Here is a 25,582-nt window from a genome sequence, read left to right on the forward strand (position 1 = left end):
CACAGACAATCATCACTATATACCCTCGATCAACTTTGAATTACAAGATTTCTTCCCCTGGATGTATGAAATGATAGTGGTGGTAATGATGATGATGATGGTGATGCAAAATCCCTTTGCTAGAGTGCTTCTTAGCACTGCTGTAGATGAGCATGTAATCACTTGATGTAGAAATCCGGCGCTCTCGGCACGACGATGTTGATTTTGAGTGGTTGTGCACAAGCTGCATTGCAGGTGGCAGTGATGCATTTTGAATGAGAAAAGCTGGCTTTGCTTATGTGCATGTACATGTCCATCACGAGAGGAAGATGCCTCTACATTATCACCGGTGCTGAGAGAAGCGACATGGTGCCTTACCTCTCCTCTCTGGAGTACAGGTAACATGGTTAAGCCAATAGCAACTATTTGGCTGGTGACAGTTTCCCTTTATAAAGTTTGTTATGATGGTAGCTTAGGTTGAATATTTAAATCGATGCAAACTGTCAGGGTATATGACATGGAAGAGACCAGTGGCAATACTTCAAAAGTCTATGGGTGTGTATGGAGTCGTAAGGAATTCGCTTGGAATTTTATGGACATTCTAGAGATAGAGAGGGGGGTGAGGGCGTTCTTAGATGCATGTAGAAGTAAAGCAAGCCACTTTTGTAGCTTTGCAGAAAAATGTATCTGGGTGTTTTGATTCATAGCAGTCTTTTTAAGAGGACTGCTTGATGACAGTTGGGGTTCTAGTGACTAGCATTACACTTGAAGGGAGGTCGCGGTACTTGAAGTGGAGGTGACGTGAGTGACTTAATAGATAAAGATGCGGGTTACTGACTTAGATGAAGTAATAGGCGAATTTTTTAGTCATTGCATCTGGTTACAGACCCTTTAGTTTAGTAAGTCTGTAAAGCCTTCTGCATCAGTGGCCTTTCCCTTGATGAACTAGTGTATGCTCTGGGAATCAAACATTTTATGCATGCCTAATTAGCTCTATTGGCCATAGTGGGGGTGCAAGATATCATGCATTGGTGGGAATGTAGACCGCTCAAAACAGGAGCTCCCCTTGCTCTCTCCCCCTTTCATGAGACCCTACTCTTCTGATGTAGATATCATTGCCTTAGGCTTTGATGCTCCAGTTCTGTGGCAACAACCGGGCGGTCGTGCCATGTGCATGCTCACTGCTTAGTTTTTTGTTGAGGATGATCTTGATCTGCTGAGGGGGTGGGGGATAGGGCTTGAATGGAGCTGATTTGGTTGGAATAGCTAAGACTTCATTAGTTTTTTTGATCTTTTCAATGCGTACTGCTGGAGAAGATGCGAGAGGGACTGCGTTGATTTGTTGGTCCGTGCTGATGCTGGCTGTTGGAGAAGATGCGGGAGTGACCAGTGCAAGAATGGGCTGAGGATGCATGGCAAGTGTGTGGATTGAATTTGGAAACTTTGTTTGTTAATTGTGTAAAGTCTTTTTCAGCTTCTTTGTCTGTGAGACCTCAAGTACATGCTAGGTGTGTGAGTCAAGATGGAGCGATGGTCTCTTTCTGGGAGCGGAAGATTGGGTATAATTGTGAGTCAAAGGTGTGAAGGTTGCATCTTGCATATTTAAGTTTGTATACGGGTGTCTTCATTGACTTGGAAGAAAATTTTGCTCGTTTTTACGGAGCATTTTTGAAGATATTGAAAGTTGTATATATTTTACATTTTGCAACTCTAGAATTGAGCATCTTTATAAGATATCTTTTGATTGCATGTACTTTAGCTCTTGTGCCTTTCCATGTTTTAGCCCCAAATGTTTTAGCTGCTATTTGACAATTAGACAAGGTTATCTTGGGGTGTTTGGCACAAGAGGTACTGCCTCTTGAACGCTTAGCCATTGCCATTGCACACCATATATCACTTGCATCTACACGTTATCCTGGTAGTACTCACAGATGTTTGCTTCGACTTGCACGGGATTAGTGCAATTGGAAGGAAAGAAAAAAGGTTTAGCCTCACTTGCATATGACTATACTTGTACAACACCCATCGGAATTGATCTTTTGACTTTGTTTTCCACAATCAAAACCTCTCATATATCATCTTCCTCTTTCAATTTTCTCTTGCTGGTTGCTTTTGATTGCTCCATTGTGGTTTGTTTGGGATGTCATCTACTAAGATAAAAACATAATTACAAAGTTCCGTGCCCCTCGCAAGCAACATTCTTGCAGTAAGTCTAACAACTTTTCTTCCTCCATTATCTGTTAATTGTCATTCTCATTTAGTTTGGAAAGTTTACAAGCATAATCTGAGGTGCGAAATTGTTTTCCTTACTTAGCCCTCTTGAGAGCATTAAAAATGACACATACTAGATTGTCTTTTTTTTATTGCATTTACAAACCCTGATACATTTGCGGCTTTTATCTTCAATAAATAGTCATCTGAAAGTATGTTTGTTTGAGTTGAACTCCTCTCGCCAACTCATAGTGGACATAAGTTGGAAGCCCAAGTCTATGAAGAAGCTACCAGGGACACCCCAACAGAGGCCACCCATTGGATACATCTTGGATTCGCAACCACCAACCTATTGCCGACATGAATACCATCGTTTCAGAAGGACCGCTTAGCGGCAAGTGAATTGCGACGTAGAGGTTTTTTAAACAAATAGTGTCTTTATGGCTTATACAATCCACATTAGAAAATGAAGATTGTGGAAAGTAGAACCAGAGCCGACACATCGCCATCGACTCACCACTGCAAGTTTGTTTGCTTCCTGCTTGAAGCGCGAAGGTGGCAGGCATCTAGCCTTGCTAGCTTTGTGCTCCACATGAGCCATTCCTTTACTACTCTCTTGATTGCCATATCCTCTACTATTTCCAGTTGTGCTTATTCTCTGCATATACTTCCTCCTCACCATGAGAGCAGTGTTGCTGCTAGCTTGTATGCAGAGCAAGCCGCCAGTGGTCTGATCACTCCGCAACATACATTCTACTACCTTGTGACCACCCTTGACATTGCCACTCTCCATTCCTTTGTCCTACTGCAGGCCACCGTGATTCTTCACCTTGTTTTAATATTGTACCCACCCCATTGTCAGTTGTCCTCTCTTTCACTTTTTCCCCCCTCTCAATTTGTGTAGCACCCGTTACTTCAATGCCATGTAAAAGAAACCCCTCTCCTCCTTTTAATTTGTGCATAGTGCCCCCCTCTTACTTCAATAAGAGTAAAAAGACAAACCCTCCAAGTTCACTTTCAATTCAAAAGAGAGATAGATGCTTTTTTTCTTAAGTTGCAAAAGTGAAGGGTTTGTGGCCTAGAGGCTTTCCCACCAAAAAAAAAAAAAGAGAGGAGAGAGGAGAGAAGAGCAAGTTCCCGCATCACGCAGTGAGAGGGAGACAGGGTGCGCGCCCGCACAATGAGTGAGAGATAGGAGCTTTTTTGCGCATCGACGAGAGAGAGAGGGAGACTTCACACCCATTCGTCCACATATTCACTTACACACGCGTATTCACGTGTGCCACGTTATAAATTCGCTTCGCACATACACGTTCACGCGCATCACCCCGCACATTCTGCACCGCACACCCCATTGAACCGATTGCCCGAGATTAGATATACGAGCCCGACTAGAGACCGTGCACACGCCGAGAGTGCACTTTGCGCACACATGATGGCCATGACGAGCCAGTGCTCCGAGTAGATATTGCTCACGCTAGTAGGCGAGCACAGAGGCCGACCCACTTACATAGACACACAGGGATACTTTTTTGTCCAGTGTCATGCCTCCCTTGGCCCCACACAGACATTCCAGATAGTGCGAGTCCGTCCCGGCGACATTGGATGGCACATTTAGAGATGATTTTCGTGCCACTTACGTGGTCGACTATTCGATTAGGCGAGAGGAGATAGAGCTAGTACACGCAGACGACTGCTTTGAGGCATTCGACCACCCTGAGTAGGTTATATTACAGCGGGTAGGTCACGGAGTGATCTATACTGATAGTGATCAGCGTCGATATCAGTTGGAGTGTCGTGCGTCCAGTCGACGCCTATCCAAAGATGTTGTGACACTAGTTAGCGAGCCTACAGACAGATGCTACGAGAGCACCGCAGGCATTGTGTTTTACTTTTTGACTTGTGGGTTGCCATATGATCCTCGATTGACCCAGCGCCCTACTTCGAGTAGGAGTCCCTCACCTCCTCTAGACATAGTGCCACCACCCAGGACACTCAGGAGACCACCGCCAGGGTTCTCGTCACCTAGACCTGATTTGCTGCCAGGCGTTTCGAGCTACCACGAGTCTAGAGCGATGCACACCTCGGCGAGTGCTAGTACTTTGTGTACCACTCATAGTGAGACCGAGAGCGAGAGCCCGCGAGCGACATATTTTAGGGAGTCTCCACCTCGACACCTTGCACCATCTAGAGACCCATCCCCACCTCTAATGACACATATTAGAGACCATACGAGAGAGGCGACGATGACCCCAGCACCACCGTTGAGAGCACCAGAGTTCGGGCACGGTAGACTACACATTGTAGATATGAGTGCCCCTAGATCACTGACCACTACGCTTTAGGCATCGCTTGAGGCTAGAGAGACCGCAGGTAGCACGATACAGATAGAGGGTGGTCAGATTCTATATATCATAGGCTAGTACCAGCGTGGTGTTGCCTTCTATGTTGATTTACATGACCACTTATATATGCGGATGGCACACCCACAACAACCACTGTCTTTACCTAGGCAGATTGTGAGAGTCTACACACAGGCCGATAGAGCAGTCCTTATTGATGACCTTGGAGAGCAGTATCGCTCGATTGAGACCCTTGACTTCGATGATATTGAGCGAGCACACCCAAACGATCGCCTAGACACGCAGACACATCCTAGGCTAGTGGAGCTTCACAGAGTTGAGCAAACCATGACCGATCTAGACGAGCTCGGTCGTAGGTATAGACGCTTGTCGATTGGTGGATCCAGAGATCCTTCAGCACACTTTCTTGCACATTTGATAGGAGATCCACGTGATCAAGTTTATAGGGATACCGGCCATGCAGTGTACATTTTGACTATAGGTCTACCCTACTCCCTTCGACTTAGGCATCACGACTTATGTTTACCCACGACGGCCATGCTAGCTCCACGGTTGCCGAGAGCTCCGAGTCCTCCAGTCACACCAGTTGCGATATCACCACCTAGGTCTCCTATGTTGCGACATATTTTACCACCTTGGGAGAGGCCCGATGAGGATGACGCCTATCTTGACAAGTGAGTGACCGCACGAGAGAGAGCTGCTCAGGACACACCTATGCTTGAGCCTACACGAGAGCCTCTGAGGAGTGTTCCATGAGAGATAGCTCCAACACTTAGCCTGCCACAGGTAGAGCCCCCGAGACTAGAGACTACTCAGAGCATTGTTAGGGAGCCTACACCACTTGCCGCTCTCGTCCACGAGACTTCCAGCGTGCAGCAAGAGACCTCACAGAGTCGCACATTGAGTGACCCTGGCCTAGACACAGATGAGACCATTATGCAGTTCTTGGCTACCTATGAGCATCCTTGTTTAGATTTTCCGACCTCACAACAGTCCTTAGAGATATCTATCGAGCCAGAGCCATATGCGAGAGTCGCTCCTTCTACGAGAGAGACCGCAGAGCCGATAGCATCGATGTCCCACACTTCTAGCATGCATAGTGGTGCCACAGTCTATGAGCCACCGAGAGAGCAGCCACCCCAGGTAGATGCCGCCTTAGTGCCATCTACGAGTGTTGATTCACGATCATATCACCCGATTGAGCGGAGACCAGCCACGAGCCGTATATTGCTAGATCAGGTTCCTAGAGACCACGTTCGAGACACCACGCCGATAGAGGTTACACCACAGATACCTGGATGTACACGGACTAGAGTTACCTCTACTGACACACGATGTAGGGATACGAGACCGCCTAGTAGACTTGTTTGGAGACCACGTACACATGCATCCCAGCCATGTGTAGAGCCTTCTCTAGACAGTGGTTCCGCAGCGACGAGTAGTGCCACCGAGGAGCGACCCATGATAGATCATGCAAGTAGTTTTCCACGTAGAGCTTCCCGGACTCTTCGACAGGTCTATGTTCCCCGTACCGAGATACACGCTAGATCTTTGCCTTGTGACCACACGATTGTGTTTATAGAGATCCATATGACCAATGACGGACTTTCACATGGTTGGCTCACATCTAGACGGTCACTTGAGACACATGACTATTTCGAGGGACAGAGACATGTTTGGGTACCTAGGCCGCGAGTGGTAGCATACCCGACGCATACACGATCATACCCTAGCGCGAGACCTCCACGAGCTAGATGTCGAGAGACGAGACGGCCCATAGAGAGGCCAGCCCCTCCACAACAGCGAGCATGTCCTAGAGATAGATGCACACACAGACATGCTAGACGAGCTCATACCGATATCCCTATGAGAGCGCGAGCATTGCAGATCTGGATACCGAAGAGCCTTCCCCCTAGTTTATTACACATAGACCTTAGCACTAGCTCGAGTCAGATTTCTATTGACCATCATAGAGACATAGAGCTATATAGGAGTGTATTAGTGATACATGAGCTTTAGAGACCTATGACCAGTGACATAGAGGCTGATGTCATCCCTAGACATGATATTTTCCCTTTAGCGGAGACCACATGTATAGATCTAGGTGCTAGCCAGCCTTTGACCGTTAGACAGAGAGCTATCCTTTTATTTGGAGAGGGTTCTCTTATTTGTTCTAGTCGCACGCGACTTTGACTTGTATTGATTGATCATGGTGCACTAGACACATGCGCATATACCAGAGGCATTTTTTCCCACTGGGTTTTTCTCTCTGGATATCTAGGTTTTTAGACCTTAGCTTATGACTTTTATTTTGTTTTCAATATTGCTTCTTTTCCTGCTGATATGCCCCTCGAGGTATTGTGCTTTTGTTACCATATACATGTGGTAGTGATGTGTGTGAACACACTAGGACCGCCGGGGCATTTTTTCCCTCTTTAGGAGGTTTTTTCCCCCGTGCATTGTATATACGCCCATCACTCTAGGGCTATCTATCTTTCCATTGCACACTAAGTAAAACACTCTCTATTGTGTGCCTTGAGCTTCCTTCGTCTTCTCCAAGCTGTGTGTGTTTCTCTGTAACCCTAATTCCAACAATTGGTATCAGAGCAGGTCACGTCCTCCCGGGCTTAGTCGCCAGCTGCTCCACCACACGCCTGCTCACTTTCTCCAATTTCAGTGAGCTTTGGCGAGCGTTCGCAGGTTGACAAATATTTTGGGTGAGCTCGAAGAGCTTGATCTGCTCAGAATTTTGATTTGGGCTCATTTCGGCCTCCGTTTCCACTACGGGCAGTACTGCACAGGCTATTTCGTCATTTTGTGCAAATTTTCTGTCAGTGCCGTTTTCTGCATAACAAGTGCCTTATAGTCTTCTACGGTTTGTGCTATATAGCACAAGTTGTTGCCGCTCTATTTCTCCTATTTTCGGGCAGTTTTCACATCAGGTGCAGCATTTACCATGGCTGACAACAACAACACAGATGTGTTCAAGATGTTTGCTGCTGAGGACAGGTTGGATGGGGACAACTACCCTATGTGGGCTTATATGATGCAACATGTTCTTGTGTCAAAAGGTGTCTGGAACATTGTGCAGGGCATTGATGTACGTCCTGGTTCTGAAGATGTAGGCGATGTTGAGGATGTTGCAGGTCTTGCTGCAAGGATTGCAGCTGTTAGAGTTGTTTTGCCTACGGCAGAACAAGCTCGTTGGGATGTTAAGGATGCGCACGCTCATGCATTGATTGCGTTGTCTGTGAAGCGCACCATTATTCCTCACATCCGTTCAGCAAAATCTGCAAAACAGGCTTGGGATATTCTAGCAGGTCTTTATGCAAGCCGCAATGAGGCTAAAATTGCTTTGCTGCGTAAAGAGCTAGAGTCGAAGATTATGCATGAGGAAGATGATATGGACACTTTCCTTGCTAGTGTCAAGGATATCAATGAGCAACTCATTTCTGCAGGTGAAGTCATTTCGGACAGTTCCCTTGTGCAGACTGTTCTTGATGCCTTACCAGATTCCTACCAGACTTTTGCTAGTACTTGGAGACTGATGACCCAAGGAAATCCTGAAGTTGTCAAGTTTGATGCATTATGCACATTGCTGTTGCAAGAGTCACTTTCTAGAAAAAACAGGACTAGGCAGCGTGCAGTTGAATAGGCTTTTATTGCTTCTCAAAGAAAGGGTGGTAACAGTAATGTAGCCACTTCTTATGGTTCTGCTGCGAGTGGCAAAAATTCTGTTCCTAATGCTTCTGGTGGCAGCACTTCGTCTGGCAATTTTGGTGATAAGGGCAAAAAGAAGATGCGTTGCCATTATTGTAAAGCCAATGATCACTTGATCAAGTCGTGTCCTAAGTTGAAGGCCAAAGAGGCTAAGAAGAAAGAGGGTGGTTCCACTGCAAATGCTGGTTCCACTACAAATGCAGCCATTGTTGAGTCTTCTGTGAAAGGAGATTGTGATGCTGATATTGATGCAGAATGGGCTTTTAGTGCAGAGTGCACTTACAATCCTGCTGTCCATGATGCATGTTTGTCACTTGCTGCAGATTCACATGTGTGGTATTTCGACAGTGGTGCTACAAACCACATTACCTCACATCGTGAATTGTTTACCTCTCTCGAGTCTGTCCCTCATGGGAATTCAGTCACTTGTGCCAACAATGCCTCTTATCCAGTTCAGGGAGTTGGAAAGATAGTGCTCACTGCTGCTAATGGCAGTTCCTTTACACTTGTTGATGCACTTTATGTACCTGGGATCAAGAAGAATCTCTTGTCTGTATCCGCACTTGCTAGACTTGGACTTGTAGTCAAATTTGTGGATGACAGATGTACAGTTCATGATCTCAGTTTTGGTGATGAAATTGTTGCATCTGGGCTTTTGTGCCGTGGGCTGTATAAGCTCACTTTGTATGACAAGTGTGGACAAAATTTTGCAAATGCTGTTGTAGATTCAAGGGCTATTTCAGATGCAAAACTTTGGCATGCATGTTTTGGTCATCTGAATTTTGCCAGTTTGCTACGTTTGCAGAAATCTGATATGGTTGCTTCTTTGCCGCCTCTTGAAGCACCTGTCAAACATGTTTGTGAAGGCTGTATTCTGGGTAAAATGCAGCGTTCTAAGTTTCCAAAGGATGGTTCAGTTAGGGCCACATGCAGGTTGCAGCTTGTGCATAGTGATGTTTGTGGGCCCATGCAAACTCCGTCCTTGGGCAATTACCTGTACTTCGTGACTTTCATTGATGATTACTCCAGGCATGCATGGGTATTTCCGCTTAAAGCGAAGTCCGAAGTTTTTATGTGCTTCAAACAATTTTTGGCTATGGCTAAAAATGTCTCAAAATGTACTATGGGCACCCTCCGTTCCGATCGAGGGGGGGAGTATATGTCTCATGAATTTAATGCATTTCTGGCTAGTCGTGGGATAAAACACCAATGTACAGTGCCTTATACACCTCAGCAAAATGGTGTTGCTGAGAGGAAAAACAGGTCACTAACGGAAATGGCACGATGTATGGTCAAAAGTCAAGATTTGCCGCATTCTTTTTGGCTTGAGGCCATCATGTGTGCCACTTATGTACTTAACAGGTGTCCTACAAAAGCTTTGCAGTCTATTACTCCATATGAAGCATGGCATGATAGAAAGCCTTCTATTGAGCACATGCGTGTTTTTGGCTGTTTGGCATATGCTTTGGTGCCACAAATGCAGCGCAGAAAATTGGATGATAAGGCTGTCAAATGTATTTTTGTTGGTTATAGTGCTGAAAGCAAAGGTTACAGGTTGTATCATCCGCAAACAAAACGTATTCTGGTTTCACGGGATGTAGTGTTTGTGGAAGATTCTATTCAGCCCTTGCTGTCATGTACTAGAGACAGTAATGTAAGCTCACAGGACATTTATGACACTTTGTTGCCTTTTTTCAGTGGTGGAAATACGAATGTAAGTTCCAATGAGGCAAATGTACAGCCTATGGGGGTTTCTGAAAATGTTTTAGAACAGCCTATTACTGATGAAGATGTACATGATGTACTTGATGAGGAAAGGGCTGAAAATGAGCAAGCTAGAGGTATGCCAAAATGGCTGGTGCACACATTGCGTGACAGTAAATTGGATGCACCTTTATCTAGTCGTACTCGTTCAGGCTCTCGCCATGCATCTTATGCATCAGATTGTTATGCTTTGGCTGTGTCTAGTTTACATGATGTTGAGGAGCCTCTGTCTTTTGATGAAGCACAGAATTCAGAAAATTGGATTGCTGCCATGAAATCAGAATATGATGCACTTATAGAGAATGACACATGGACTTTATGTGATTTGCCTCCTGGCAAAAAGGCCATTGGTACGAAGTGGGTTTACAAGTTGAAACGCAAGCCGGATGGTGAGATCGATTGCCATAAGGCTCGACTTGTTGCAAAGGGTTATGCACAACAAAAAGGCATAGATTATGAAGAGGCTTTTGCTCCCACTTGTCGTATGACTACTGTGCATTTTCTATGTGCATTGGCAGCTCATTTTGGTTGGGATGTACATCAATCAGACATTGTTACTGCTTTCTTGAATGGTGACATATTTGAGGAAGTTTATGTAACGCAGCCTCGCGGTTTTGTCATAAAAGGACAAGAGGACAAAGTGTGCAAATGTAAGAAGGCTTTGTATGGGTTGAAGCAATCTCCTCATGCTTGGTATGAGAAAGCTGACACTCATTTGGTTAAACGAGGCTTTCGTAACAGTCCAGCAGAAAGCACATTGTATGTAAAGCGTGAGGATGATGTATTTCTCATTGTGGTTCTTTATGTTGATGATTTGTTGATCACTGGACCAAATGAGAGACATATTGCTGAATTTAAGGCTGATTTGAATGCTACTTTCAAGATGAAAGATTTGGGGCTGTTGCATCATTACTTGGGTATACAGTTTAAGCAGTGTGATGGTGGTATTGCCTTGTGTCAGAAAAGTTACATAGAAACATTGCTATTGAAGCGGTCCGGGGCGGGCAACAAGAGAGGCGACCTCTAAACACCCCTCAAGGCTCCCGTGCTGCTCAATTGAGGCTGGGGCAACCACAAGCACAACACAACAACAAACCCACAGCCAAACCCAAACAAGATAGGGGCACCACCTAGTTATGGTATGCGAACTAGGACGCAAGAAAGATTTTTGGCACCACCAAGAAGATGCACCACACAACGCACACAAACAACCTCACACCAAGACACACACAAACTAGACCAGAGAGATCTAGAGCAAAGGGAAGAGAGAGAGAAACGGATCTTGCATAATACCGTATTTGTGACTTGCAAATGGAGATGGTTCGTTATGATGCTATCGTAGAACTTGTATAAACTCACTCAATGCTTAGTGATTGCTAAACATTGCCAAAACACACACACACTGTCTTAGGGTGTGGGAGACCTCTCACCACAATACCCTCTTACAATGGACACAAAACTGGCAATGAAAAACACACTAAAACACTTTCTAAAATCAAGATCAACCGATAAAAACTCAAATACACAAGTCACCTTGAATTCTCCAAACCGTATTGCACAAATGGAAGGACGAAGATTTGAACGTCGAATCACGCCTTTGATGCACCAAACCTCAATTTATTGATGATGAAGGAGCATATACAATAGTGGTTTTGAGGTTTGTGGAACTCACGCTCTCTCACTTGCAATGTGTAGCTTGAAGGCTTCTCTCACACCAAGAGTGAAGCTCACAAGTGGTTGCTACACCTAAGTCTCTCCTCACGCATAGAGTGTTGGGGTGCTATGTGAGATGTTGGAGGTTGTTTTACAAGAAGGAGAGGGGCCTATTTATAGGTTGGAGACCCCTCATTAAGATTATTGGAAATCTTAATTTACAAGCTAACAAATCAGGATTATGATTTTTTTGAATATCAAAACATTGCGGGCCTTCTTTGTCTGCTTGAGTCATGGGTGTGGGCTCAAAAGAAAGCATTACTGATGGTAGATAAGGTGAAAGTAAGTTTTAAAGAAGGGGAGAGGGAGAGAGAGAGAGAGAGAGTTACTATACATGTCTTGAGGTGAGGTGTCTTTTATGGTTAGGTCAATGCTATTTTGTGTTAGTATGTTAGTCGTTAGTAATCACTAGAAAGTTAATGTTACATTTACAATGGGTAGAGTGAGTTGATTTGATGAAGGAAGAGGGGTGAATTAAAAGAGAATCATTGAGATAGTGAAGCTTTGAAGAAGCTTGAACTCACTTGTGTAGGTTCTCAAAATGACTATCGATCTTCTTCTTCGTCTTCTCTTCTTTATGCCACCGCCGCCAAGGTTGATCATCGTGATGAAAATGGTAATTCCGTTGATGAGATCTTTTGATTGGCAGAGGTTAAGCATGGTACACATGCTGAATTTATGTATATATATAAGGGGTAAGATGGAATTGTACTTTGGAGATAATAGAGAGAGGCATAGAGATGGTGTATGTACATGGAGAGCTCATATGAGAGCTATGGGAGTAAGTGGGGAGGTTAATGGTGAGGAAGGTGAGAGAAACCATTGAAGGTGCAGGTTTGAGTGAGGGATTGAGAGAAATGTGTGTGTGTGTGTGTGTGTGTGTGTGTGTAGAAGTGTGGAAAGAGGTGAGAGAAGACTATGGGCTACTTGTGAGAAAAGTGGGCAGACTGGGGTCCACTCAAAAAATCATAGCTCACCGCTGGTAGCTCCAAAAATCATGAAAAAATTTGAGGTGATTATTCAGAGCGTGGGCTACATTTTCTCTTTTGACCACCGCTCCAAATTCGGAGTGGAGATAGGTGCCAAAATTCTCACCAAAAAGCCTGTTTTTTATGCCTGCAAAAGTCTTTTAGTGGCCCCCTCCTTTGTTGAATTTGTACAATGCATCCAAGAGTGAGCCCCTCCTTTGTCATATTATAATACAAATCATTGAAGTTTCCCTTGACCCATGCATGGAGGAGGATTATTGGTGAAATAAGAAATATATACATGGTGGGACTAGTGTATGGACTATTCATGGACTTTAGCTCAATGAGCACATGGTGTTAGAATAATGAGTAAAAATAATAATAAAAATATGGAGGAGTTATGGATATGGAAAGATATTGGAATCATATGATATGGTCCCTCCTTGAATTATTTTGGGTGAAAGAGGAAAAGGTATGCAAGTAAATAATATAATAAAAGTAACCAATGAGTAGAAATCAATTTTTTGTTTTCACGAGGGTGAGGGTGAAAATGTGGGAGTGATTTGTATAAAGGAAAAATATGAGGTTAGAGTATGTAGATATTGGCAAAAAATATAATTATGGTGTAAGAGGATGAAAGAAGATGTACATAGGTTTAATAAAACACACACCTAAGTAGAAATATTTAAATAAAATACCAAAATAATTATAAAAAATCCCTATATTTAGGCCATATATACAATGAAATATTTACACACAAAGAGGCCATAATATACTTTTATTTTTCTTATTTTTCTTATTTTTCTTATTTTTTTTATTTTTTTTTGCTCACTTAGCCCAGTGACTAGCTAGCTGAGGGTTTTTAAGAAGATATGGGAAAAGCCCCCTAACTCACACACGCCTATGTACAGTGAAATGTCAGGAATAGCCACAGTGTTTGGGTGATTTTTGTAGGGTGAGGTAACTCACTGTGGCAATTACAAAGAGCCGAAAAAACGGCTATCATTAGCCCTCCCCCTGGATGATGGTATATTCATGTACCATCATAGAGCATCTTTTCCAAAGAGAGTGCTTCAGAGTCCTTGACGAGATCTTCATTGTTTAGCCCCTCAGAATTTTGGCTGGAGTTACACTCATGCTTCATGTAACAATACTTACATAAGACAGCGGCCTTTGGACAGATCTTTGGTAGATCCTTTGGTAGAAGGCGACTCAAATAGGGCTTCAAGCGATACCCGTTTACTTTCCTGGAGTGCTCTTTACCATTCAAGTCCATAAGCTGATAGTAACTTGAATTGAAAGCCTTCTTGACTATGTATGGCCCTTGCCATCTTGTTTCAAACTTGGCATCAAAACGATTGTCAAGTCGATTGTCATACCTTAGCACAAGCTCTCCTTCCTTGATGCCTTTGTCCTTCAGTTTCTTGTCGTGCGTTTCTTTCGCTTGTGTGGCATTCCTCTTGTAGCACTCATATGCTGCTTCTCTTTTCCACTCAAGCTCCACTAACGTAAGAAGTCGATCCATCCATACCTCTTGATCATCTTGTGCTCCTTTGCCATGAAGTCGCATTGTTGGAATGTTGAGCTCGATAGGCTGCAAAGCCTCTTGACCATAGACCAAGTGAAATGGTGTGAACTCCGTGGCTTCCCTATATGTGGTTCGATATGCCCACAAGGCACCATCCAAGAAGTCATCCCATAATTTTGTCTTGTTTTGCACCATCTTTCTAATGATTCCTGCAATGACACCATTAGCCTTCTCCACCAAACCATTTGACTGTGGGTAGTATGGTGTGCTATGACGATGTAGAATGTGAAGCTCTTCACAAACTTCTGTGAGCAAGCCCTTCCTAAACCCTGGACCATTATAAGAAACAATCTCCAAAGGTGTGCCAAATCTGCAACTAATGTGAGTGTACACAAACTTGCTAACTGTCCTCTCATTCACTCTTGCCACACTTTGAGCTTCCACCCACCTAGTCATATAGTCTACAGCCACTAGAATGTAGAGTTTACCATTTTTTGTCCTAGGCAGAGGACCCATAGCATCAATGCCCCACTTTTCAAAGGGTCCATTTGCAAGCACTATTTTCCTCGGGCCATGCACCAACCTTCTATTTCCATTTATCTGACAATTGTGACAGCTTTTACACCAATGTTGAACATCCACATGCAAGCTTGGCCAAACATACCCCGCAAGCAAAATCTTCTTCATAGTTGATTCTTGGGAAAAATGACCACCACATGCCTCTTCATGCAAACCTTTTAGAATGGCTGGAATTTCCTCGATAGTTGGTACTCTTCTGCACACTTGATCCCTCCCTCTTTGATAGAGGGAGCCTTCTAGGAAGAGATACATGCTTGCCTTCTTCATGAGTCTCCTCTTCTGAGCCTTCGTGAAGTCTTGTGGAAACTCACCCTCCAAAATGTAGCCGATAATGGGAGCCAATGACTCCAATCCCTGGTATCTCGGTTTCTTGACTGCTGCTGCCACCATGATGACCTGCACTTCTCTCTCAACACATGTAACTGCTTGTTGTGCAAGTAAATCGGCATCTTCATTTTGTTTCCTCGGAATATGATATAGTTGCACTTCTTCAAACTGATTAAACATCTTACGAATGGCATGAACTTTTGTCCTTAAGCTTTCATTCTTGCATGCCCAAATGCCTAAAATCTGTTTAACAATGAGAAGTGCATCTCCCTTTACCATGAGACGTTTTATCCCTTGGCCAATGCACATCTTCAAACCATGAAGTAGTGTGTCATATTCTGCTTCATTGTTGCTAGTTGAACCTGGTAGATTGACCTTCTCTTTCATGACCACCTCTCCACTTGGGTTGAGCAATACTAGCCCTCCCCCTGCTTTTCCTGTGGCTCGACGAAAAGCTCCATCAAAGAACAAAGTAAAAGCATTAGGAATACTTTTTGGTGGTGGCAATGGTAGGGTCTTTACTTGAGGCACCTTAATTTCCTTCTCATGTACCCTATAAGTGAGAATCCCTGCCAATTGTGCACGCACACTATCTTCTACCTTGAAAGAGTATTGGAACTCTTGCAACTCCATAATCCACTTTGAGATCCTAGTACTAAGATTCATTTGAGATGACACCCAAGGGAACAAATTTTCTGCAGTGAGAATTACAAAAGGTTTTGGTAGTAGGTAGGATCTAAACTTTCTCACCGCAAACATGAGAGAAAGCATCATGAGTTCTGCTTCTGTGTAGTCTCTCTCCAAAGCATTCATGACCCTACTAGCAAAGTAGATGGGTCGCATCCTTGTACTGTGGGGATCTTGTTGTAGCAACACAGCACCAATTGTTTCCCTTCCAACACTAGAGCTAACAAAGAATGTGTACTCCCAACAAGGAGGCATGAGTGTTGGTAGCTCTGACAAAATGACTTTAATGTTACAAAAATACTCTTCAAGCTCATCAGACCATGCAAATTCTACTTGTTGTGTCAACTTTTGCAAAGGATGAAGCAACTCCGAGGCTAAGTGAATGAAGCGTGACATATACTTCACCTTCTGAATGAAAGAGATGACCTCCTTAAGACTCTTCGGTGATGGGAGCTCAATAAGAGCCTTTGCCTTTGAAGGATCCACCTCAATGCCTTTATAGGAAACCTTGTGACCGAGCAAGATCACTTCATCCTCACCTATGTGGCACTTGTCGGGGTTGAGTTGACCTCCCATGTCGTAGAGCTTCTTTAAACCTTCTTCTACCCTTTGTAGATGCAATGATTCTGAGCTATAAATGCAAAAATCATCAATGAACACCCTAATTGACTTTCCAAAGAATGCTTGAAACACCATGTTCATGAAACGTTGGAATGTTGCAGGAGCATTTGTCAGACCAAATGGCATGACTCTAAAAGCATAACAACCCCAAGGAGTGATAAAGGTTGTTTTCAATTGATCTTCCAATGCGATACCTATTTGAAAGTAGCCTGAGTAGTCATCACACACAGTGTACTTCTCATGACCAGCTACCTCATTTAGTATCTCATCCTGAAATGGGAGGGGAAAGTGATCTCTTTTTGTTGCCTCATTGAGTGGACGGTAATCCACACACACCCTCCACTTTCCGTTTTTCTTAGGAGTGACAACAACAGGAGAGACCCACTCTGAATTCTCCACTGGATAAATGAAACCTGCTGCTAGAAGCTTTCTTACCTCCTTGAGTAGAGCCTGCTCCTTTATAACTCCTAGCCTTCGTAGCTTCTGAGCTTTAGGTGTGGCCTCAGGCTTTAACTCAATCTTGTGTTGAACAACATCTACCCCACGCACGTCGGTGTAGTCTTTAGCGAAAAGCCTAGGAAACTTCCTTAGCACACATTTGAACTCCTCTCTTTCATCCTTTGTAAGTGTTGTTGATAGCATACCTTCCAGCATCCCTTCATCTTGAACACCTTCGTTCTCTTGAGGACCTACCTCCTCCAAGCCTTGACAAGAGGTCTCTTGGTTGCTTGGCTTAAACCTTACCCCCATGACTTCGATGGAAGACTCCTCTTCAGTAATGCTGCTGCTACTTTCTTCTTCTGAAGTGCTATCGGTCCAACCTTCTTCCGTCTCACTTTGAGATGATTCTTCATGGAGCTCCTCTTGGCGTTGCTCCTTCATGTCAAAGACAACCTTCTTATGATTGTCATTCCTGCAAATTAATTTCCCACTCTCCCAATCCTGCAAAGCTCGCATTTTCATTAGCCATGGTCTTCCTAGGATAAATGGATAACCACTTCCCTTGGTCGACATAACATAAAAATCCACCGCTTTCTTAATGCCAAAGGCCTCTACAAAGACATTTTTACAAATGCCTACACACCTAGCCTTGCTATTGTTTGCCATCTTGACTTTGATTTCAGGTGTCTCATGGATGTGCATGCCTAGTCTTTGCATGAGTCCCTCTGTCATGATGCAAATTTGTGCACCCCCATCCACTAGACCTTTCCTAACCAATCTCCCTTTGATGTAACAGTCTAGCACCGGTGTAATGTCCTCATTCATTTCAGCTTGTGCAATTTTTACAACATGCACACTCTCTTTTACCTTTCTCCTAGTGCTAACTGCCCTTGTTAAATCCCTCCTAACTTGTGGACATAATGCAAGAAATTGAGGCCATGAAATATCAGGACCCTTACCTCTCATGTCTTCCAACAAGTTGTACGGAGCCATACCATGTCCAAGAGGGAAGTCTTGGAGGTTGATACGACGTCGAGTCCTCTTGGTTTCCTTGGTTTCCTTTGCCTTCTTGCCTTGTCCATGGTCACTCTGTGATGTGACTCCTTCTTTCTCTTTACCTTTTCGTTGGCCACGCTTAATGCCATTGGCTTCCATGTCAACCTCATTTGAATTTGTCACCTCTACCACATGCACATTTGGATCTGGCAAAGGTGGAACTCCTTCTACCCCTTGTGGAGGTGGTCTTGGTACATTTGGCCTTTGTAGAAGCCTTGGTTGTTGACCAGCTCCTTCTCCTGCATTCATCACTGGGTAATTCAAGTTAGGTCTCCCTGGCTCTCCACGGGGCCAAGGACAATTATACATCCCATGTCCAGACTCTCCGCAATTCCAACATTGCAAGACTCTCCTAGGTCGTGGATCTCGCTCTTCAGACTTCTTTGCTTGTCCCTTTGGACCTACAGCTTGTGCAAGGTGAATTGAGAGGCTGATTAAAGATTCGTTTAACTTCTCAATTACTTCCGCCGTTACCTCAGGAAGCTCCCTCGATGTTGATGCTTGTGACTTACCTTTGGGTCTAAGACCTTCTATTGGAACCTCTCCCCTTAAGCACTTGAGTTTCCTATATTTCTCAGCAGCCCTAGTTTCAGCTGCATCAAAGGTAGCAGGTGCACCCGCCTCAACTTTTACCTTAAGGTCAGGAAAGAGTCCGGCTATGAACCTCTCCTTCTTTAGAAATTCTGCACCATCACCAGGGTTAGCAACATTTCGTATCCATAGAGCCCAAAGACGTAGAAACTCTTGCTTGTACAAGTAGTAGTCATCTAAGTCTTTTTGCTTATGAGAAACAATGTCTTGCCATAATTTCTGAGTGTTTTGGGGATCAAAGAAGTATTTCTTGAAACGATTCAAAACTTCCGTGTAATTCCCTTTAAATTCCTCAGGCAAAGAGTCAAACCAAGTGCTAGCATCTTTCCTAAGGACCACCTCAAACATTTCTACACGTTCTTGATCAGTTACTATCCTCTTGATACGGCAAGACATCTTGAAATTCGCTAGAAATAATTCTGTATCCTCTCCAGGCTCTCCAAAGAAAAGAGGATATCCAGACATTTGGCGTTGGCTCTCCATTGAATTGATTTCAAAGTGACGCGTTTTTTTTTTCTTTAAAAGATTTACACAATAATATTTTCTAAATTGCAATCTATTCTACAACAAAATAAAAATATTCACATCAAATGACCTATGATAATCAATAAGAGGTAGAATGACAGGGTTTGGTGATGCGAGAATTTCTCCTACTCTTTGGGCACCAAACATGAATACCATACGTTGTTGAAAATGGATTTTTCTACTAATTGCAATGTTTATTCTAATGTGTGGAGTGAAATGGAAGGGGAAAACCTCTATTCCTGGGCCATTATCCATGGTCTATGCATGACCTAATACTCAAAACAAAACAAAAATATAGACGTCCAAACTAAGGTCGTACCTAATCAGAGGCAAAATAAAAGGGTTTACTGAAGCGTTTATCTCGGCCAACCTAAGAGGACCTAAAATCCTACGAATTACTCGCTGAAATTGCAACTTAGTACTAACAATTATGTGTACCTTTTGCCTTGCAATGGGAATGAAAGGATCATACAAATTCTCGTGATTCATGCAACCTACTTGACTATGCTAAAGGTTGAACCTACACAAAAAGATACACAAGCCTGTCCTCAGTGGGGGCACCAAAATTGAAGCGGTCCGGGGCGGGCAACAAGAGAGGCGACCTCTAAACACCCCTCAAGGCTCCCGTGCTGCTCAATTGGGGCTGGGGCAACCACAAGCACAACACAACAACAAACCCACAGCCAAACCCAAACAAGATAGGGGCACCACCTAGTTATGGTATGCGAACTAGGACGCAAGAAAGATTTTTGGCACAACCAAGAAGATGCACCACACAACGCACACAAACAACCTCACACCAAGACACACACAAACTAGACCAGAGAGATCTAGAGCAAAGGGAAGAGAGAGAGAAACGGATCTTGCATAATACCGTATTTGTGACTTGCAAATGGAGATGGTTCGTTATGATGCTATCGTAGAACTTGTATAAACTCACTCAATGCTTAGTGATTGCTAAACATTGCCAAAACACACACACACTGTCTTAGGGTGTGGGAGACCTCTCACCACAATACCCTCTTACAATGGACACAAAACTGGCAATGAAAAACACACTAAAACACTTTCTAAAATCAAGATCAACCGATAAAAACTCAAATACACAAGTCACCTTGAATTCTCCAAACCGTATTGCACAAATGGAAGGACGAAGATTTGAACGTCGAATCACGCCTTTGATGCACCAAACCTCAATTTATTGATGATGAAGGAGCATATACAATAGTGGTTTTGAGGTTTGTGGAACTCACGCTCTCTCACTTGCAATGTGTAGCTTGAAGGCTTCTCTCACACCAAGAGTGAAGCTCACAAGTGGTTGCTACACCTAAGTCTCTCCTCACGCATAGAGTGTTGGGGTGCTATGTGAGATGTTGGAGGTTGTTTTACAAGAAGGAGAGGGGCCTATTTATAGGTTGGAGACCCCTCATTAAGATTATTGGAAATCTTAATTTACAAGCTAACAAATCAGGATTATGATTTTTTTGAATATCAAAACATTGCGGGCCTTATTTGTCTGCTTGAGTCATGGGTGTGGGCTCAAAAGAAAGCATTATTGATGGTAGATAAGGTGAAAGTAAGTTTTAAAGAAGGGGAGAGGGAGAGAGAGAGAGAGAGAGTTACTATACATGTCTTGAGGTGAGGTGTCTTTTATGGTTAGGTCAATGCTATTTTGTGTTAGTATGTTAGTCGTTAGTAATCACTAGAAAGTTAATGTTACATTTACAATGGGTAGAGTGAGTTGATTTGATGAAGGAAGAGGGGTGAATTAAAAGAGAATCATTGAGATAGTGAAGCTTTGAAGAAGCTTGAACTCACTTGTGTAGGTTCTCAAAATGACTATCGATCTTCTTCTTCGTCTTCTCTTCTTTATGCCACCGCCGCCAAGGTTGATCATCGTGATGAAAATGGTAATTCCGTTGATGAGATCTTTTGATTGGCAGAGGTTAAGCATGGTACACATGCTGAATTTATGTATATATATAAGGGGTAAGATGGAATTGTACTTTGGAGATAATAGAGAGAGGCATAGAGATGGTGTATGTACATGGAGAGCTCATATGAGAGCTATGGGAGTAAGTGGGGAGGTTAATGGTGAGGAAGGTGAGAGAAACCATTGAAGGTGCAGGTTTGAGTGAGGGATTGAGAGAAATGTGTGTGTGTGTGTGTGTGTGTGTGTAGAAGTGTGGAAAGAGGTGAGAGAAGACTATGGGCTACTTGTGAGAAAAGTGGGCAGACTGGGGTCCACTCAAAAAATCATAGCTCACCGCTGGTAGCTCCAAAAATCATGAAAAAATTTGAGGTGATTATTCAGAGCGTGGGCTACATTTTCTCTTTTGACCACTGCTCCAAATTCGGAGTGGAGATAGGTGCCAAAATTCTCACCAAAAAGCCTGTTTTTTATGCCTGCAAAAGTCTTTTAGTGGCCCCCTCCTTTGTTGAATTTGTCCAATGCATCCAAGAGTGAGCCCCTCCTTTGTCATATTATAATACAAATCATTGAAGTTTCCCTTGACCCATGCATGGAGGAGGATTATTGGTGAAATAAGAAATATATACATGGTGGGACTAGTGTATGGACTATTCATGGACTTTAGCTCAATGAGCACATGGTGTTAGAATAATGAGTAAAAATAATAATAAAAATATGGAGGAGTTATGGATATGGAAAGATATTGGAATCATATGATATGGTCCCTCCTTGAATTATTTTGGGTGAAAGAGGAAAAGGTATGCAAGTAAATAATATAATAAAAGTAACCAATGAGTAGAAATCAATTTTTTGTTTTCACGAGGGTGAGGGTGAAAATGTGGGAGTGATTTGTATAAAGGAAAAATATGAGGTTAGAGTATGTACATATTGGCAAAAAATATAATTATGGTGTAAGAGGATGAAAGAAGGTGTACATAGGTTTAATAAAACACACACCTAAGTAGAAATATTTAAATAAAATACCAAAATAATTATAAAAAATCCCTATATTTAGGCCATATATACAATGAAATATTTACACACAAAGAGGCCATAATATACTTTTATTTTTTTTATTATTTTTATTTTTTTTTGCTCACTTAGCCCAGTGACTAGCTAGCTGAGGGTTTTTAAGAAGATATGGGAAAAGCCCCCTAACTCACACACGCCTATGTACAGTGAAATGTCAGGGATAGCCACAGTGTTTGGGTGATTTTTGTAGGGTGAGGTAACTCACTGTGGCAATTACAAAGAGCCGAAAAAACGGCTATCACTATGTAAGTTTGGAATTGAGGATTGCAAACCTATTGCCACTCCCATGGAAACAGGTTTGAAGTTGAGTCTACATGATGCTGGCGATCCTGCTGATGTCACTCTTTACCAAACTGCTGTTGGCTGCCTCATTTATGTATGCAACACGAGGCCAGATATTCAGTTTGCAGTCTCGGAGGTCAGCAGATTTATGCATAGCCCAGGGTCTAAGCATTGGCAGGCTGTCAAGAGGATTTTCCACTACCTTAGTGGCACTTTACATCTTGGCTTGTTTTATCCCAAGGGGGGATCATTGCGGCCAGACTTACATGCTTTTTCGGACTCAGATTGGGCTGGTTGTTTTGACACGCGAGTGTCCACAAGTGGTTTTTGTTTCATGCTTGGCAGTTCATGTATATCATGGTTGAGCAAGAAGCAACCTACTGTGGCCACTTCGAGTTGTGAGGCTTAGTACAGGGCAGTCTTCACAGCTATGGTTGAGTGTGTATGGCTCAGACGCCTTATGGCTGACTTGGGTGTTGGACAGGACACTGCCAACACTATCTACACTGACAGTTAGAGCGCATTGGAAGTTGCGAGGAACCCAATTTTTCATGCTCGCACAAAACACATTGAGGTGCATTACCACTATGTCAGGGAGAGGCTCTCAGCAGGAGAGATCAGCTTGGCTTTTGTGCCAACACAGGACAACCTTGCAGATCTTTTCACAAAGGCATTGTCTCGTGAGAAGCTTGAAGCTTTCCGCAAAGCTTTGGGCTTACTCCCCTTTGTGGACTGATCCTGTCCTCAGGGCATGGCACTTCCCTTTACTCATGTGCCAGCTCTCGTTCACCGCATCACTCTAGGGGGGATTTGTTACCATATACATGTGGTAGTGATGTGTGTGAACACACTAGGACCGCCGGGGCATTTTTTCCCTCTTTAGGAGGTTTTTTCCCCCGTGCATTGTATATACGCCCATCACTCTAGGGCTATCTATCTTTCCATTGCACACTAAGTAAAACACTCTCTATTGTGTGCCTTGAGCTTCCTTCATCTTCTCCAAGGTGTGTGTGTTTCTCTGCAACCCTAATTCCAACAGCTTTGTGTCTTACTTTTGTGCAGGAAAAAGAAGCATGCAGACTAGCTTGACATTTACTCCCGGTGATTTGCATTTGGTGGGCCATCTCCATTGCTATTGGGGTCTATCGTCACATCCGGATACGAGGATCCACCCCATTACAGGTGTACTTTTTCCTTGATTGCCTCTTTCTCCTCTTATCACTACATTTTCCTTGATGTGCATAAAGTGCACAACCACATGAGTTTTTGCAAGCTAGGCTAGCTTTTGCAAGTTTCCATCTAGGTGTTTTGGTGCAAGTCATTAATTTAAGTTTGACCTTATTTTTAGTAATCATGGGTATGCATTTGTGACCTTGTGTTAATCCTAGTTCATAACATTGCTAGCTCTAGGTTTTGAAATTTCTACTTAATGATTGACAAGCATTTAGGTGTGCTAGTTCTATGTGCAAGCTTGTTTCATTTGGTTACACTTTATGAGATTGCATCATACACTTTGGAAGAGAAATCCAACCAAAAAACGCCAAAACAAAGGGCTACCACATGAAAAATAAAGTCTATGTTTATGTGTACGGCCTATCGCCTTAGTGGTCTTTGGCAGGCGAGGGGAATCACCTTGGCTCGCTTGGTCAAGGCCCTAAACTGATGCCTTGGATTGTTAGGGGGTAGCCATGCCTTGAGTGAACAAGTAGACTCTTGGAGAAGGCCTTGTAGTCATACAAGGAACCAAGGTCGATGCTTGTCTCACTCTTGGATGGTCGCCATGTGCTTTAAATTCCTATGTTTGCATAAAATCAAAAGGAAAATGAAGCCTCTTCCACTTGAAATTCAAAGATTCTCATATTTGTTTACTCTCATATTTGTTTACTACTTGAAAAATGCCCAAGCCTAGCTCTAGTGCCATTTAGATGTTTGTTTCTTATTAAGCATGCTAATTTCACTTCTTAGACTTGGCATAGTTGAGACCGTAGATTAAAACTCGAACAACTTTTGCTAACTCATGCATTACTTCCAATAAGCTTGGACTTTAATGAAATGCCTACACTTGACCATCTAATGTACCTTACAATTGCTGTGCTTGCTTTGCAAAACTCTAATGTGGTTGCTGCTATTCATTGCTTCTCTTTTATTATGCACTCTCACTCTTATGTTGGACTAGCATGCACCTTAATGAAATTATCTTTTGTGCAACCACATTCATCACCCCTCTGACGACTCTTATGGGCGCCCGAGGACGTGCGCGAAATTAGGAAGGGGAGAGTGTTGACGGGCGAGCGCCAACGACATGCATTGTGCTTCATTGGTGTGTACACATATGTGTATACACATATTCTTTGTATCTACGGGCTCTACTTGAGTTCCACTTTGTACGTCTATGAGTAGATGAGCCTAGATGCCTATAACATGCATTTACACTTTTGGCCGGCCGCCCATTTTTAGAAGCTCTTTGTATATAACTCAATTCACAAGATGTGAAAGGGCATTCTTAGAAGAGCCAACTCTTGGAGAGCAAAGAGAGCTCAAGAGAGTGTGAGGTGAGTGTGGAGAAGAAGAAGAGGAGTGGCTATGGAGCTTGGAGCTTCCTCATACACATGTAGCCGACGTTTGGGGTTAATGGAAGCTAAGTCTCTCTACTTGCTCTTGTCTTTCATGCTTTTGTGTGTTGTTGTTGCTTGATTAATTCTTAATCTCCTCTTCTCTCTCAAGTTTCCCTCTTGTTGGAGCATTCTAGCTTCACATGTGTGCTAATTAGAGTGTGTGTGTACGTGTGTTGCATGCATTGATCTAATTAGGCTTCCGTGTGTGCTTAATGTGTGATTAGAGTGTGTGTGCTTGAGATGAGAGCAAGGGAAGCATCAATGTCCTCATGTGTAGAGAGTTAGAGTGTAGGTTGAGTGTGTGTGTGTGTGTAGATCTAGCTTCCCGAGCTTTCCCTCTTCTATTCCCATGCTTTTCCCCTCTTCCTAGAGTCCTCAAGCAATCACATTTGGTGCATCCATGCCTCCATGCACTAGCCGGGTTCCGATCCACCGGATTGACATTATGTCGGTGGGTTGAGTTCTATGCTACGACCGCCAACAATGTTTCATCATGCTCTTATTTGCCCTTTAAAGATTCTAAAAACTCACTTTGAAGCCCTATCAAGAGATGGAAGTTGATGTCATGCATACAACTAAGAACATCAACTATCACATTGTATCATCCT

The 25,582-nt window shown here is 43.3% G+C and overlaps 1 pseudogene; it reads left to right on the plus strand.

Moving 5' to 3' along the window:
• The first annotated feature begins 345 nt into the window (after window positions 1-345).
• LOC147452747 (uncharacterized) lies at window positions 346-5,231 on the plus strand (annotated as a pseudogene).
• The last annotated feature ends 20,351 nt before the right edge of the window (window positions 5,232-25,582 follow it).

This window comes from Adiantum capillus-veneris, chromosome 8 (genome assembly GCF_014529385.1).
Source record: "Adiantum capillus-veneris isolate H3 chromosome 8, ASM1452938v2, whole genome shotgun sequence".
NCBI classification, from domain to species: domain Eukaryota; kingdom Viridiplantae; phylum Streptophyta; class Polypodiopsida; order Polypodiales; family Pteridaceae; genus Adiantum; species Adiantum capillus-veneris.